This window comes from Entelurus aequoreus, linkage group LG10 (genome assembly GCF_033978785.1).
Source record: "Entelurus aequoreus isolate RoL-2023_Sb linkage group LG10, RoL_Eaeq_v1.1, whole genome shotgun sequence".
Taxonomy (NCBI): Eukaryota; Metazoa; Chordata; class Actinopteri; order Syngnathiformes; family Syngnathidae; genus Entelurus; species Entelurus aequoreus.
The window spans coordinates 79,931,468-79,949,153 of NC_084740.1; positions in this window are offsets into that span (position 1 = coordinate 79,931,468).

Below are 17,686 nucleotides of genomic sequence, written 5' to 3' on the forward strand. Positions count from 1 at the left end.
TACTTCCGTTTCAACCATCGACGTCACGCGCATACGTCATCATACATAGACGTTTTCAACCGGAAGTTTAGCGGGAAATTTAAAAGGTCACTTTATAAGTTAACCCGGCCGTATTGGCATGTGTTGCAATGTTAAGATTTCATCATTGATATATAAACTATCAGACTGCGTGGTCGCTAGTAGTGCCTTTCAGGAGGCCTTTAAAGGATTAGTTTGACACTGGAACAGATTTCCCGGATTTCCTATGGGAAAACTTGTTACAAAAATCAGAGCAAACTTGAGGTCTGATGGATTGGGGGTTGTGGCAACATTCCCTGGAGTTGTACTTGTAAGTAAATGAAGCTTCAAGCAGCAATGAAAACAGCACCCTTGGCCCGTCTGGCACCTTAAGGACCTTCTCAAGAGGCCGTGGTGAGAGGGTGTCGTTGGAAATAATTAATTGGCCATCGGAGGCCCCCCTTAGCTGAAGAGCACTTGTGTTCTTGTGTGTGTGTGTTCCTGTGTGTGTGTGTGTGTGTTCAACAATGTACACACTGCCCTCAGAGTGAAGCAAAGCAGCCACTTAGAAGTGTCACAGCAGATCAATGGGGAACCCAAAGCGGACATTATCCACTTGGAACAAGGCGGAGCTTCTTCAAACTGAAGTCAAGAAAGGGTGAGTTGTGTTCCTAAGTCCAACACCATCCTGTCCCGGATGCCGCTTGACCTCCTTTGCCCCGTAGGACATCAAGGAAATAGAAATAATCCGTTCCAGGGTCAAACTGTCGCCGTCACGCAACAGTTTAACGGTCAGGAGACGAAAACTAGTGCAGCTTGGGAGTGCACAAAAAAGCACAAAGCAAATAGGGCAAGCAGCATGAAGTAAAAAGCTCCAGCCCCTACTAAGAAGTGAGGTTGGCATACAATACCCTCTGATTAGCGATCAGAGGCAGGATAAAACAGGAAGTAGAACCAAAATAAGGGCGCTAAAACAGGAACACAAACAGGATAAACAGCACACAAAGTTTTTCCCTGACCTGAGCGGTCCTGACACAATCAAGTGTAAGAAATAAAATAAAATAGTAAAACACAAAAACAACATTCTTATCTTATGTAAGTCCAAGATCTCAATTGAATTGATATGGAAACGATACAATTGTAGATTTCAGAACCTTTCACATTTTAGCAGCCAATCATTTAAAACAGGTTAATTCTAGAGATGTCCGATAACATCGGCCTGCTGATATTATCGGCCGATAAATGCTTTAAAATGTAATATCGGAAATTATCGGTATCGGTTTCAAAATTATTGGTATCTATTCTTAAAAGAGTAAAATGTATGACTTTTTAAAAGGCCGCTGTGTACACGGACGTAGGGAGAAGTACAGAGCGCCAATAAACCTTAAAGGCACTGCCTTTGCGTGCCGGCCCAGTCACATAATATCTACGGCTTTTCACACACACAAGTGAATGTAAGGCATTCTTGGTCAACAGCCATACAGGTCACACTGAGGGTGGTGGTATAAACAACTTTAACACTGTTAAAAATATGCGCCACACTGTGAACCCACACCAAACAACATTTCGGGAGAACATCCGCACCGTAACACAACATAAACACAACAGAACAAATACCCAGAACCCCTTGCAGCACTAACTCTTCCGGGACGCTACAATATACACCCCCCGCTACACCCTACCCCTCCCCCTACACCTCAATCTCGCCCCCCCCCCCCCCCCCCCAACCTCCTCATGCTCTCTCAGCTGTTTTGAGGCATTTTTCCATAACTTGAGTTGATTTATTTTGGAAAACCTTGTTACATTGTTTAATGCATCCAGCGGGGCATCACAACAAAATTAGGCATAATAATGTGTTCATTCCACCACTGTATATATCGGTATCGCTTGATATCGGAATCGGTAATTAAGAGTTGGGGAATATCGGAATATCGGATATCGGCAGAAAAGCCATTATCGGACATCTCTAGTTCTTACTTATATCTGTCAGTGAACTCACCATGAAAGTGCTAAAACACACCGGTGTAGTGAGTTTACATTATTCACCCAAAGAACTTTAGTTTTTTGAGTTCCGGTCGGACGTTTTTTCACGGGACACATTTCCTGTGTTGTTGTTGTTGTTGTTGTTGTTTCCGGATGAGGAGATGCTGCTCCGTTATTGGTTGAAGTAAAGTGTGAATGTCATTAAAACAGTTAGCGCCATCTTTTGACACTTTTTCCACTCCCGTCCTTTGCACGCTACACCGCTACAACAAAGATGACGGGGAGAAGACGCTGTCGAAGTGGAGGCACGTAAATAAGACCGCCCACAAAACGGTGCATCCTGGGTAGTAAAAAAAAAAAGTATATATATATATTTTTTTTTTGGGTCATAAAGAAATACAATTGTGTGCTTATGGACTGTATCCCTGCAGACTGTATTGATTGATATTGATATATAATGTATATATTGTGTTTTTTATGTTGATTTAATTAAAATAAAAAAAATAAAAAAATTAAATTTTTTGAAAATTAAAAAAAAAAAAAGAAAAAAAATTTTTTTTTAATTTATTTATTTTTTCTAAAATTTCTTGTGCGGCCGCGGCCCAATCGGTCCACGGACCGGTACCGGGCCAATCGGTCCACGGACCGCAACCACCGGCCACAGCCCGGTGGTTGGGGACCACTGATGTAGACCACAAGGAAGACTTTTACATTTAGAAAAAATAATAAATAATACAACTCCTTTAATGCGCCTTATAATCCGGTGCGCCTAATATATGAAAAAAGATTAAAAAAAGAGACCATTCATCGGCAGTGCGCCTTATAATCCGGTGCGCCCTATGGTCCGGAAAAGACAACCGTATTTTTCGGAGTATAAGTCGCACTGGAGTATAAGTCACACCGGCCGAAAATGCATAATAAAGAAGGAAAAACACATATATAAGTCGCACTGGAGTATAAGTCGCATTTTTTGGGGAAATGTATTTGATAAAAGCCAACAGCAAGAATAGACATTTGAAAGGCAATTTCAAATGTCTAAAGAATAGTGAACAACAGGCTGAATAAGTGTACGTTATATGAGGCATAAATAACCAACTGGTATGTTAACGTAACATATTATGGTAAGAGTCATTCAAATAACTATAACATATAGAACATGCTATACGTTTACCAAACAATCTGTCACTCCTAATTGCTAAATCCCATGAAATCTTATACGTCTAGTCCAGGGGTGTCCAAACTTTTTCCACTGAGGGCCGCACACTGAAAAATCAAAGCTAGCGGGGGCCATTTTGATATTTTTTTATTTTAAAAACCAATACAATATATGTATAAAAAATATACATTAAGGCCTCCACTGAGGCTTGATCCCAGGGACAGCAAAGGGTTTTGGTCAAAAAAATATTAAAAATGTGTCATTATTCAGTGTTATTATTTTTACTATTATTCAAGTTTTAAATCTCTAGATCAACATTAGGTCTATCTGTCAATATAACGTTTTTAAAGATTTAAGTCGTGTGCTCTTTTTGTCAAAGAAAACCCAGTTTTTTTTACGGAAAAAATACAAAATATGCAATATTTTCACACAATAACATTTTTAAGTGGAATATTTGAGATTATATAATAATTGGAGCCTTAAAAAGGTCAATAACTCATAACAACATTGATTTTAATTCATTATTATTTTTTGAGCAAAGACACTTAAAAAACAAATCACACTAAAATTATTGGGGATCCAAATAATTATAGTGTTAAAAAATAAATTATATATATATTTTTTACTGTTTACATTTAATACAATAGTCTGGAGATCAACTTCAGATCTATCCGTCAATTATACGTTTTATTGTTGTTTATGTTTTTCGTTTGTTCGTTTTAGGCCCTTCTTTATAAAAAATAGCTCCGTTTTTTATATGGCAAACACAAAATATGCAACATTTTCCCCCAAAATATCTCAGATGTGACGTTATTGGAGCCTTGGATAGGTCAATAATTCATAATGACATTGATTTTGATTCATTATTATTTTTTAAAGAAAGAAACAGCCTGCATGGCAGCTTTGTGTTATTAGAGTAAACATCGCAACATTTTCTTGTTACATTTCACCTGTTTGCTCTTTTATACCACTTATCATGTTTTTAATTTTTTTCATTCGTATTTTTAAAATGTGCCGTGGGGCCGTGGTCTAGTCTCTTACGTGAATGAGATAAATAATATTATTTGATATTTTACGCTCATGTGTTAATCATTTCACACATAAGTCGCTCCTGAGTATAAGTCGCACCCCCGGCCAAACTATGAAAAAAACTGCGACTTATAGTCCGAAAAATACGGTACTAAAAGGTATGTGCTTTTGTTGAAGCCAGGGCCGGCCCGTGGCATAGGCCGTATAGGCAAATGCAAAGGGCGCCGTCCATCAGGGGGCGCCACGCCAGTGCCACAAATGTTGGAGGAAAAAAAAAAAAAAAAAAAGTTGGTACTATTATTTCTAAATACATAAAATAATCACACGTTAATTAAAATTTAAAGTAAAGCCTATTTAATAGAAATATTATTTGTTACAACATTACGATACCCCTCCCCCGGCACGGTGCGCCCCCTCCCTTCCCGTATCATGACTCTTTTTGGACGTCACCACATCAAAAAATCAACACAAGATGTCAAAACGGCCAAAACTGTCAGGTGCCCAGGGAAGAAAAAAGAGAAAAGAAGAGGAGAAACGAGAAAAAGACTGAGGTAGCAGGTAGGTAACGTTAGCCTACATGAAATTATTTGTCTGTTACAGAATGTGATAGTAACCTTTAGCATTAAGCTAATGTTACATGATTCGGCAATTGCTAATCAATAAATAGCTGGTTCTGTTTTAAAGTCGGGTTAATACTGTGGAGGGGGCTAAATTGTTATGGAAAGTAATAATGTAACGTTAGGTAATTACAGTACTTCCTGGTGTACAGTCATTTGTAAGTCATTCTAGTTAATGCAATATTAAAAAGCACAAATAGAGAACTCTGTAGGATCCCCTTTTTTTGTAATATAGTTGTTAAAGTCATACTGGTTTGATATCTTGTTTTGTGCAGTGCCTTATTTATATTGTATTTTTAATTTATTTTATGCAACTTGTTGACACGTTTTATTTTGTGTTTATGTATGTAAAAAATATTGTATTTCATATATTCATTTTTTGTATTCATTTATTTATCCATATTTTCTTTTATCTTGTTAACTATTCTGATAGTTAATTTGCTTTCTTTAAGTAAAAAAAAAAGGTCAAAGACAAAGCTATTCGGTTTCTTGTGAGTATATACACTTCACTGTCGATGTGGGGGGGGCGCCACCTAAAATCTTGCCTAGGGCGCCAGATTGGTTAGGGCCGGGCCTGCTTGAAGCGAGCGCTATTGTGCCTCGATAGGAAAACTCCGACGTGCGCCTCTTTTATTAAAATTCCTCCGGTCTTAATTGAGACACCAATGCAAAACCCCTTCATTAATTTTGACATGGACAATTTCTCCGAGGAGGGTGGGAGGAGGGAGGCTCCACTGGGACGGCCATTATCCTCAGAGCACAGCGAGCAGGTTGCCAGGTGTCATCAGATATTCAAATGGCGTGCTCGCTTTTTAATTGCGGTAAATGTAGCATGTCCGGGCTGCGACAACCGGGCCTGTCCGTTCTGCGCGTGCAGGAATGTGAGCGCGAGCCGGGCGCTGGAGTCAAGTTCAAGGTGTGTGTGTGTGTGTGTGTGTGCACCACCCGTCTAGGCATCTGCTCCAGCAAGGGCCCGTCGTGTGATCCCGCGCGTCTCCTGAGGGAGCGAATCGCCCGACTCTTGTCTTTTATGGCGGCAGCAGTAAACATGACAGGCTGTTTGGAGACCATCTGTTTCCAATGGCTGCCGCATGCTAACAGCGAGCTCCACCTGCGATGTGCTGGGTGTCTGTCTCCGAGGTAACGCTCCCGTCTTGCCGCAGATTCGGCGGCGGGGCCGACATGACAGCTTAAAGAGTCGAGGGGTATAAAAAAAAGCAAACTATGATGAACTTGGCATCTGCGCGTGCTCCGCCTGGCGTCCAACAACAACCCCTGAGGACCTTGTGGTGCATCCTCCTCACCGCATGTACACACCAGGTATGCTGCAGCATTACTACACACTGTACATCTTCCACCCTCATATAGCAGTACCTTCAGGCAGTGTTTTTCTACCACAAACTAGCGTGCCGTGAAATACACACTGCAAAAAGTCAGTGTTCAAAAACAAGGAAAAAAATTACAAAAATGAGGGGTATTTTATTTGAACTAAGCAAAATGATCTGCCAATAGAACAAGAAAATTCAGCCTGTCAAGACTTTCCAAAACAAGTCAAATTAGCTAACCTCAATGAACCCAAAAATACCTTAAAATAAGTATATTCTCACTACCGTCTTTTTCGGACTATAAGTCACAGTTTTTTTTCATAGTTTGGCCGGGGGTGCGACTTATACTCAGGAGCGACTTATGTGTAGGGATGATGCTCGAACCTGATTTTCCCGGTTGTTCGATAAGAAAAGAACCGAGTCCTCGGACTCGAATCCCTTTTTGAGAACCGGTACCCGTTATCGAGACCACTATAGTAAAGAAAAAGAGTTGGTTCTTTATTCGAATCCCCGGGAACGACTCCCGTCCCGACAAGAAATGCCCAGTGGGACATCACAAGAAATGACGTCACGTGGCTCAGTCATTTGTCACGGTGAGGTGCAGCGTGCTGCGGTTAGTTCCCGAGACGCAAAACTGACGGCTCCAGACGAAAGCGTGCAGGTAGGAGATGATTTATTTCTCATAAATCATACACATTACAACAGACAGGAAGGAAACAAAAGGAAAGCGTGCCGTTCGCACGAGAAGCTAAAGCAAAAACTTACTTAGCACAGGAATACTAGAAGCTAAGGTAACTTTAGCACAGGAATACTAGAAGCTAAGGTAACTTTAGCACAGGAATACTAGAAGCTAAGGTAACTTTAGCACAGGAATACTAGAAGCTAAGGTAACTTTAGCACAGGAATACTAGAAGCTAAGGTAACTTTAGCACAGGAATACTAGAAGCTAAGGTAACTTTAGCACAGGAATCATCAGCTCAAAAAGCAGAATGCCAACGTAACTGTTGCAAATGCAAACAATGAAGCCACGACGAGTGAGCGGAAAAGGCAGACATCATTTAGGAGCAAAACACTTAAAACAAGTAAAACACTCTAACATAAAATCTGCTTGGTGAGAAGAATTATCTTATCAGACAGAAAATAAGCAAATATCACCCTTATTTGAGATATTTCATCTTACTTAGATTACACTTTTTGAAGTGTAGTGTGAGATTATGTAATTTCACCTAACTGGGTTAAAAATATTTTTTGCACTCAAAGTAAATATAATCCGCAAATAATGTGCCATTGTTGAGTGTCGGTGCTGTCTAGAGCTCGGCAGAGTAACCATGTTATAGTGCTGCCAAGAAAAGACATTGAATCTTAGGCATGGCTATGCAAAACTAAACTAAAACTGAACTGGCTGCAAAGTAAAAAAAAAAAAAAAAAATTCTGGACGACAGCAAAGACTTACACAAAGTACATCCGTACATGACGTGACAATGTCCACACTAAGAAGTCACTTTTAAGATCTAACCCGAAACGCCCTCTAAAAATCACTGCCTTAACCTAAATTACGACTAAACGGGCTGCATATAAAATCCCAACTCTCCTTTTTTTTTTTAACATTAATTGTAACACACGTAAAAATAAGTTAACCGCAGTCAATATGAGTAAGTTCGAACCCAAAACAGACCCAAGAATCAATGTCTCACCCTGACTTACAACAAATTACACCATTTTCACATTGAATTGTCACTGGAGAAAACATATTTAAAATGAATGTGTCGCATTTAGTTTCCAATAGTATTTGTCACATGATTGTAAAAAGAAGTTATCAATACGCTAAAAGACATCCCCCTTATTATGAATACACCGACTATAATAACTAGAGCCATGTATCGCATTGCTTTTTTTAATAATACCTGTCTTACAAGTGCAAAAAGAAGTATAACCACTGCAAAATAATAGTTTTAAGTTGAAACAATAAAGACATTTTACATGTGATCCTAACGTTATTTCGGGATAAAAAGGCAATTAAAATCATTCATCTCATTTTTGTTGTCAACGTCAACTTTTCACAAAGTATAAAAAATAAGCCAACAAATATGTTATGATAAAGCATGTGTTAAAAGCATGGGATGATGCAAATAGGAATATTTAATAACAATAAAAACAACTTTCCCATTATAACTATATAATGTAATTACAAAGTAATAATAATAACTTGTTGCATATTGTTTTTATTATAATGATGCATAATAAGAATACTACTAGTAATACATGTTTTATTACATAATTATAATAAAACTAACAAATTTTATGATTATTATTATTATCTTATGGTTGTATGTAATATAATTTAAAAAAAAGTTGTATATTCTATTCATTGATCTGTATAATGCATAATACGAATATTGATAATTATTTTTTATACTTAGTTATTATTATTATTGCTATTAAATAAGCATTATAAGTATTATTGTTATAATTAAAATATATAGTAATACTAATAGTTGGTCATGTAAATTGTTGAGTTTATTTTAAACATGTAAAAAAATGTATCTATGCAAATTACATACACAATTCATAAACAAATAAATACTATTATTAACTAAATACTAATATTTAATATTAATATTAATATTAATGTAATATTAATATTAATATATATAATATTAATATATATATATAATATATATATATATATATATATTATAATATATATAATAATAATATTAATATATTTTAATATTAATTTAATATTAATATTAATAATAGACTAAATACTAATATTTATCCGATTATTATGGTTTAGTAAAATATTAATTTACCGGTTATTTTGAACAGTAGTACTCCTTTTACAACTAAAAATCTCTTGCAACAAAAGTTATGATTATTATTATTATATTATGGCAGCGTGCAGGTAAAAAAGGTATCTAAACCAGAAACAAACAAAAGTTTGATCGAGTGCCGCCAAGAAAAGACGTTGAAGCTTAGGCATGGCTATGCAAAACTAAACTAAAACTGAACTGGCTGCAAAGTAAAAAAAAAAAAAAAATGCTGGACGACAGCAAAGACTTACACAAAGTACATCCGTACATGACGTGACAGTCAATTTCCCTACAAAGAATATAATATGATATAATAATAACACAAATTATTCTATTCATTAATCTGTATAATGCATAATAAGAATATTAATCATTATTTTTTATACTTAAATATTAATATTATTACTATTAAATAAGCATTAACCTTATTCTTGTTATAACTAAAATATATAGTAATACTAATAGTTGGTCATGTAAATTGAGTTTATTTTTAATATGCAATAAAGTAAATCTTATGCAAATTACATACACAATTCATAAACAAATAAATACTATTATTTGTACTAAATACTAATATTTATCCGATTATTATGGTTTGGTAAAATATTAATTTACCGGTTATTTTGAACAGTAGTACTCATTTTACAACTAAAAATCTCTTGCAACAAAAGTTATGATTATTATTATTATATTATGGCAGCGTGCAGGTAAAAAAGGTATCTAATGCTGAAACCAGAAACAAACAAAAGGTGATCGAGTGCCGCCAAGAAAAGACGTTGAAGCTTAGGCATGTCTATGCAAAACTAAACTAAAACTGAACTGGCTGCAAAGTAAAAAAAAAAAAAAAAAATGCTGGACGACAGCAAAGACTTAAACAAAGTACATCCGTACATGACGTGACAGTCAACAATTCCCCTACAAAGAATATAATATAATATAAATAAAAAAATATTCTATTCATTAATCTGTATAATGCATAATAAGAATATTGATCATTATTTTTTATACTTAGTTATTATTATTACTATTAAATAAGCATTAACCTTATTCTTGTTATAACTAAAATATATAGTAATACTAATAGTTGGTCATGTAAATTGAGTTTATTTTTAATATGCAAAAAAGTAAATCTTATGCAAATTACATACACAATTCATAAACAAATAAATACTATTATTTGTACTAAATACTAATATTTATCCGATTATTATGGTTTGGTAAAATATTAATTTACCTGTTATTTTGAACAGTAGTACTCATTTTACAACTAAAAATCTCTTGAAACAAAAGTTATGATTATTATTATTATATTATGGCAGCGTGCAGGTAAAAAATGTATCTAATGCTGAAACCAGAAACAAACAAAAGGTGATCGAGTGCCGCCAAGAAAAGACGTTGAAGCTTAGGCATGGCTATGCAAAACTAAACTAAAACTGAACTGGCTGCAAAGTAAAAAAAAAAAATAAAAAATGCTGGACGACAGCAAAGACTTACACAAAGTACATCCGTACATGACGTGACAGTCAATTTCCCTACAAAGAATATAATATGATATAATAATAAAAAAATATTCTATTCATTAATCTGTGTAATGCATAATAAGAATATTGATCATTATTTTTTATACTTAGTTATTATTATTATTACTATTAAAAAAGCATTAACCTTATTCTTGTTATAACTAAAATATATAGTAATACTAATAGTTGGTCATGTAAATTGAGTTTATTTTTAATATGCAAAAAAGTAAATCTTATGCAATACATACACAATTCATGAATAAATAAATATTATTTGTACTAAATACTAATATTTATCTGATTATTATGGTTGAGTAAAATATGAATTTACCTGTTATTTTCAACAGTAGTACTCATTTTACAACTAAACATCTCTTGCCGTGTCAATCAAAAACATATTATCTTTGCAAAGGCACACCTTGTGAGACGTCTTCCGCAGCTATGTCACGTTCATGCTCTTCATAGGAAGGTACATTAATGCCAAAAATGGACATTATTCCTGTCTTTCTAAGTGTATGCAGATGCATTCAGCAAAGTGGCAGCAGCATATCTGAGGAGGATTAACAGTCAAAAGTATCGCTCAGTCAGCATATTTCTGACCTTCCTGATGCTTTCGCAGATCCCTGGAATATTATAATCTAGTCTTCTTACCAAAAATGTATTTTGCAAGTACAATATGAGTTGGGAAATGGTGTTAGATGTAAATATAAACGGAATACAATGATTTGCTAATACTTTTCAAGCCATATTCAATTGAATGCACTACAAAGACAACATATTTGATGTTCAAACTCATAAACTTTATTTTTTTTGTTGCAAATAATAATTAACTTAGAATTTCAGGGCATGTTCACCACTGTGTTACATGGCCTTTCCTTTTAACAACACTCAGTAAAGGTTTGGGAACTGAGGAGACACATTTTTGAAGCTTCTCAGGTGGAATTCTTTCCCATTCTTGCTTGATGTACAGCTTAAGTTGTTCAACAGTCCGGGGGTCTCCCTTCTGCTATTTTAGGTGCCACACATTTTCAATGTCTGGACTACAGGCAGGCCAGTCTAGTACCCGCACTGTTTTACTATGAAGCCACGTTGATGTAACACGTGGCTTGGCATTGTCTTGCTGAAATAAGCAGGGGCGTCCATGGTAACGCTGCTTGGATGGCAACATATGTTGCTCCAAAAACTGTATGTACCTTTCAGCATTAATGGCGCCTTCACAGATGTGTAAGTTACCCATGTCTTGGGCACTAATACACCCCCATACCATCACACATGCTGGCTTTTACACTTTGCGCCTATAACAATCCGGATGGTTCTTTTCCGCCTTGGTCCGGAAAACACGACGTCCACAGTTTCCAAAAACAATTTGAAATGTGGACTCGTCAGACCACAGAACATTTTTCCACTTTGTATCAGTCCATCTTAGATGAGCTCAGGCCCAGCGAAACCGACGGCGTTTCCGGGTGTTGTTGATAAACGGTTTTTGCCTTGCATAGGAGAGTTTTAACTTGCACTTACAGATGTAGCGACCAACTGTAGTTACTGACAGTGGGTTTCTGAAGTACTCCTGAGTCCATGTGGTGATATCCTTTACACACTAATGTGGCTTGTTGATGCAGTACAGCCTGAGGGATGGAAGGTCACGGGCCGTATAGGCAAATGCTAAGGGCGCCGTCCATCAGGGGGCGCCACGCCAGTGCCACAAATGTTGGAGAAAAAAAGAAAAAAAAAAGGTTGGTACTATTATTTCTAAATACAAAAAATAATCCCACGTTAATTAAAATGCAAAGTAAAGCCTATTTAATAGAAATATTATTTGTTACAACATTACGCCTCCCCTCCCCCGGCACGGTGCGCCCCCTCCCTTCCCGTATCATGACTCTTTTTGGACGTCACCACATCAAAAAATCAACACAAGATGTCAAAACGGCCAAAACTGTCAGGTGCCCAGGGAAGAAAAAAGAGAAAAGAAGAGGAGGAGAAACGAGAAAAAGACAGAGGTAGCAGGTAGGTAACGTTAGCCTACATGAAATTATTTGTCTGTTACAGAATGTGATAGCAACCTGGCTTTTTAGCATTAAGCTAATGTTACATGATTCGGCAATTGCTAATCAATAAAAAGCCAGTTCTGTTTTAACGTCGGGTTAATATTGTGGAGGGGGCTAAATGGTTATGGAAAATAATAATGTAACGTTAGGTAATTACAGTACTCCCACCTTACATTCCTCAGGGACATTTGTATTAGATCTTTTAAGCAGGTGTTTTTTGTTGACATTATTATTGCCTTCTGGTTAGCTAACGTTTGCCCTGCAGGTAATAGTCACTTTTCCACCCCTTTATATATTAGGTATAGTTGTAAGCCTAGTTGTTAAAGTGCACATCATTCATGTTAATTAAGCAATATCACATGAGAGGGAATGCTGTTTTTTTATTTGAGCACTGCTGTGATTCGGTTAAAGATAATCATAACATAACATTCTCATATAATATGTTAATTTGCTTTCTTTAAGTAAAAAAAAAGGTCAAAGACAAAGCTATTCGGTTTTTCATTGCCGATGTGGGGGGGCGCCACCTAAAATCTTGCCTAGGGCACCAGCCTGCCCTCGCCCCATCCTTGTTTGTGAATGACTGAGCATTTCATGGAATCTACTTTTATACCCAATCATGGCACCCACCTGTTCCCAATTAGCCTGCACACCTGTGGGATGTTCCAAATAAGTGTTTGATGAGCATTCCTCAACTTTATCAGTATTTATCGCCACCTTTCCCAACTTCTTTGTCACGTGTTGCTGCCATCAAATTCTAAAGTTAATGATTATTTGCAAAAAAAATAACAATGTTTATCAGTTTGAACATGAAATATGTTGTCTTTGTAGCATATTCAACTGAATATGGCTTGAAAAGGATTTGCAAATCATTGTATTCCGTTTATATTTACATCTAACACAATGTCCCAACTCATATGGAAACGGGGTTTGTAGAACAAAACGGCTTCCTTACAATGTTTTCTTTGTGTCGAGTTAAGTTCTAATTTGTCAAAGCCGTCCAAGCACCTGCGAGGAGTGAATCTGTTCCCCCGCTCAAAATGCCACTTTGTTTATCTGTTGGCTGGCTTTCTTTCCCCTCCATCATGGCTCACTAATTCACTTTGCCATTAGAAGCTTGCTTAAACAACAACACCCCCTCGCCATTGTCGCTCACGTCTACTTGGAAGCTAGTCAGCCATTAAAGCCACTCACTGCATTTACATTGAATAGCTCATTGGCTGCCAACTAAGTGGAACTAATGCGGGACACACAAGGGCTCCGGGGTTGGAGTTCAACGTTACGCAAAGCGTCTGCTCGCTAATAAGCGGTCTTTAAAACGTCTTTCCAGCCAGGGTGGCGAGAACCTTCTTCCATGATCGGAGTAACAAATATTACCGGTCTTTTGTTTTATTACGTACACTTCATGTGACGCCTTGCATACGCTATGAGCCTGCTGATTATGCATGATGCAGACGGATCAACCATATGGTGGATGTCTTCCAGAAAATGACGAGAGTTGAAAACGTGCGCTTAGGTCACACACACACACACACACACACACACACACACACACACACACACACACACACACACACACACACACACACACACACACACACACACACACACACACACACACACACACACACACACACACACACACACACGCACGCACACACACACACACACACACACACACAAAGATAACGCAAATCCCAACCATAAAAAAGTACAAAACCCAAAACCAGTGAAGTTGTCACGTTGTGTAATTAGTAAATAAAAACAGAATACAATGATTTGCAAATCCTTTTCAACGTACCATTAAAAAGACTGCAAAGACAAGATATTTCATGTCCGAATCTAGAAACCTAATTTTTTTTGTGCAAATAATCATTAACTTAGAATTTAATGGCAGCAACACATTGCAAAAAAGTTGCCACAGGGGAATTTTTACCACTGTGTTACATGGCCTTTCCTTTTAACAACACTCAGTAATGCCTGGTTCACAGCAACGGCGCTTTGCCGCGCTTTAAAGCGGCGAGCAAAGCGCCGTCATTTTTGTCAATTTTTCCACGAATATCCCGATCTCCGAAGTAATGTTACGCTTTGATACGCTTGGATACGTATTAGTTGCCGCTTTGTTACCGTTCCTCACGACTTGATGCCGCTTTGATCCCGCTTTGACACGCTTTAAATCACGCTTTGATACGTTTTATTACGCTTTATTGAACTTTATTACGCTTTGATGCGATCCTGACGCTTTAAATCGGGCTCTGACACGATTATCAAGCTCTGTTGTACATTTTTACAACAAAAATAAGAAAAACATGTGAAAAACTCAGTATACTAAGTTTTCCCCACATTTTTTTAGATTTATCTATTTATTTGATTTCTCTTTTTGTTTTATTATGTACAGGATAAAACACAATGTAATAAAAAAGAGAAATATGATAAACAAATAAGTTAAAAAAAAAAGTTAAAAACTCAGTATACTGTTTTCCACACATTTTTATATTCATTTATTTTTTCAATTTCTCTTTTTTTTCCGTTATATTATGTTTATTATTTATTATTTATTATGTTTTATATCTTCATTTCTTTTATTTCTTTGTCATCTTAATAAATATCTATCTTTCATTTCTTATGCTAGTTGACAATAATAAAAGGCATTTCTTTTATTTTTTATATTCATTTATTTTTTCAATTTCTCTTTTTTTTCCGTTATATTATGTTTTATATCTTCATTTCTTTTATTTCTTTGTCATCTTAATAAATATCTATCTTTCATTTCTTATGCTAGTTGACAATAATAAAAGGCATTTCTTTTATTTTTTATATTCATTTATTTTTTCAATTTCTCTTTTTTTCCCCGTTATATTATGTTTTATATCTTCATTTCTTTTATTTCTTTGTCATCTTAATAAATATCTATCTTTCATTTCTTATGCTAGTTGACCATAATAAAAGGCATTTCTTTTAAACGTAACATATTCTCTTTATTATTAACATTTTCATACAGAAAAATGATAGACAGTAATGTCAAAGTGCAACATCAAACAGCAGAAGTACAGAAACAATGGAGAGTATATTTACAGCTAGAATTCACCAACTCAAGTATTTCATATATATAAATATATATATATATATATGTATGAAATACTTGACTTTCAGTGAGTTATATATATATAAATATATATATATATATATATATATATATATATATATATATATATATATATATATATATATATATATATATATATATATATATATATATTTTTTTTTTTTTAATTATACAATAAATAAAATAAATACTTGAATTTCAGTGTTCCGGAGGCTATCCAGTAGATGGCAGCATTGCCCTGTTTAACTTCTCCGTTCATGAATGAGTATATCATTTTGGCCACCGTGTTCAATGGAGAAGTCTGTTCTACAAAATGTACAGGCAACATACCCCTTCCCCTTCGTACTGTCCTGAGTGAACTGAAATTCTTGTTTCCATTCGTTTTGGAACTTGCAAGCGTATTTCTTCATCTTGCTCGTCGACGGCGTCGCCATGTCTGTAACGTCCTCGTTCTTCTGCATCGGCTCCTTGTTGTGTGCGCAGTTGTGCACTCTACTCTCTTCAAAGCCCTAGATGTTATGACGTCATTGGGCAGGCAAGCTGTTTATATTGTGGGAAAGCGGACGTGAGAACAGGCTGTCCCCACTCCGGTCCGCATTGAGCTGGAGGGGGCGTGGCCTCCAGCTCCGGCTGAATACCGGGAGTTTGTCGGGAGAAAATTTCTGCCGGGAGGTTATCGGGAGAGGCGCTGAATACCGGGAGTCTCCCGGTAAAAACGGGAGGGTTGGCAAGTATGATTAATGGTGCCTTCAAATTCGTCAAAAAATTCAGAGGAAAAAAGTGATGCAGTTTCAAAACACCATGAAGAACACAATGAACTTAAGACTTAGCCTCAGTGTATTTACAAAGCCATTCAACTTCAAGCACTTCCTGTTTAGTATTCTCATGTTGGCAGTTCACCGCTAAAGACGTGCTTGGGAAAAGCAACCGAGTGTTTCCTGAAACCGCCGCATTAGTGGCATTTGCAACTGCCACAACACATTCATTTATCATCATTCAAATATTACAATTATAATATAATCAAAACTATTATCAAAATGACAATATTGACCAAAATTGAAGGTAACATAAATATGAACATGGTAGATTTAAGCATAAAATAGAACCAACAACAAATGTAGAAACACATTTTTTACAATGGAGTTCAGGGTGCACATCGCGCCGTCAACAAATTGCGAGCACTGCGCAGAACTCTAACTAGAAAGATGATGGTCAAGTTGACTAAGTCTTTGCATCTTACCGTTTCGTTATTTTATCTGTTGAGTGGATCATTTCCAATAAAAAAAAGGTATTGTGCGTCGCGACAGCATTAGTCTGCCGCCAGCCACAACAAACATTGCTTGCACCTGTGCTAATTGGAGTAGCGGCAGCCAATCCAGGGGCGCTTAGAGTCAGCTGACACGTCATCTTTAAACAGTGCGATGTGGGTTACACTCAAATTGCTATTGTGACATCCAGTGGACACATTTAAAACAGCAGTTTAGTTGATCAAAAAATTGCATCCCATGTTTATTGTACTTAGCAAACTGATTTTGCGGGCCGGATTAAAGCGGTTTGTGGCCTGATACCCCCGCTCTAACATGTCAGAGATGTCACTGCTGGACTCGCAGACTCGCTACGGACTCATTTCCATTGATAAAACCAGGTACTAGAAGGTACTACAAAAATTTGGCCATTGACATTTTAATCCAGACTGGCCAACTAAAAAGCTCCCTTTTTTTACTACTTGGCTCAAACTTCAATTTGCTGCGTTTTGGTGTGATAAAAAATTCACGGGGAAACAAATTGTGGAATCATTCATTTTTGGTGCAAGTTGACACAATTAAGTCAAAAGTAGAGATGTCCGATAATATCGGCAGTCCGATATTATCGGCCGATAAATGCTTTAAAATGTAATATCGGAAATGATCGGTTTCAAAATGATCGGTATCAGTTTCCAAAAGTAACATTTCTGACTTTTTAACCCCTTGCAGCACTAACTCTTCCGGGACGCTACAATATAAACAATATACTCTGTCAAGCTGCTGTTTTGAGGCATGTTAAAAAAAATAATGCACTTTGTGACTTCAATAATAAATATGGCAGTGCCATGTTG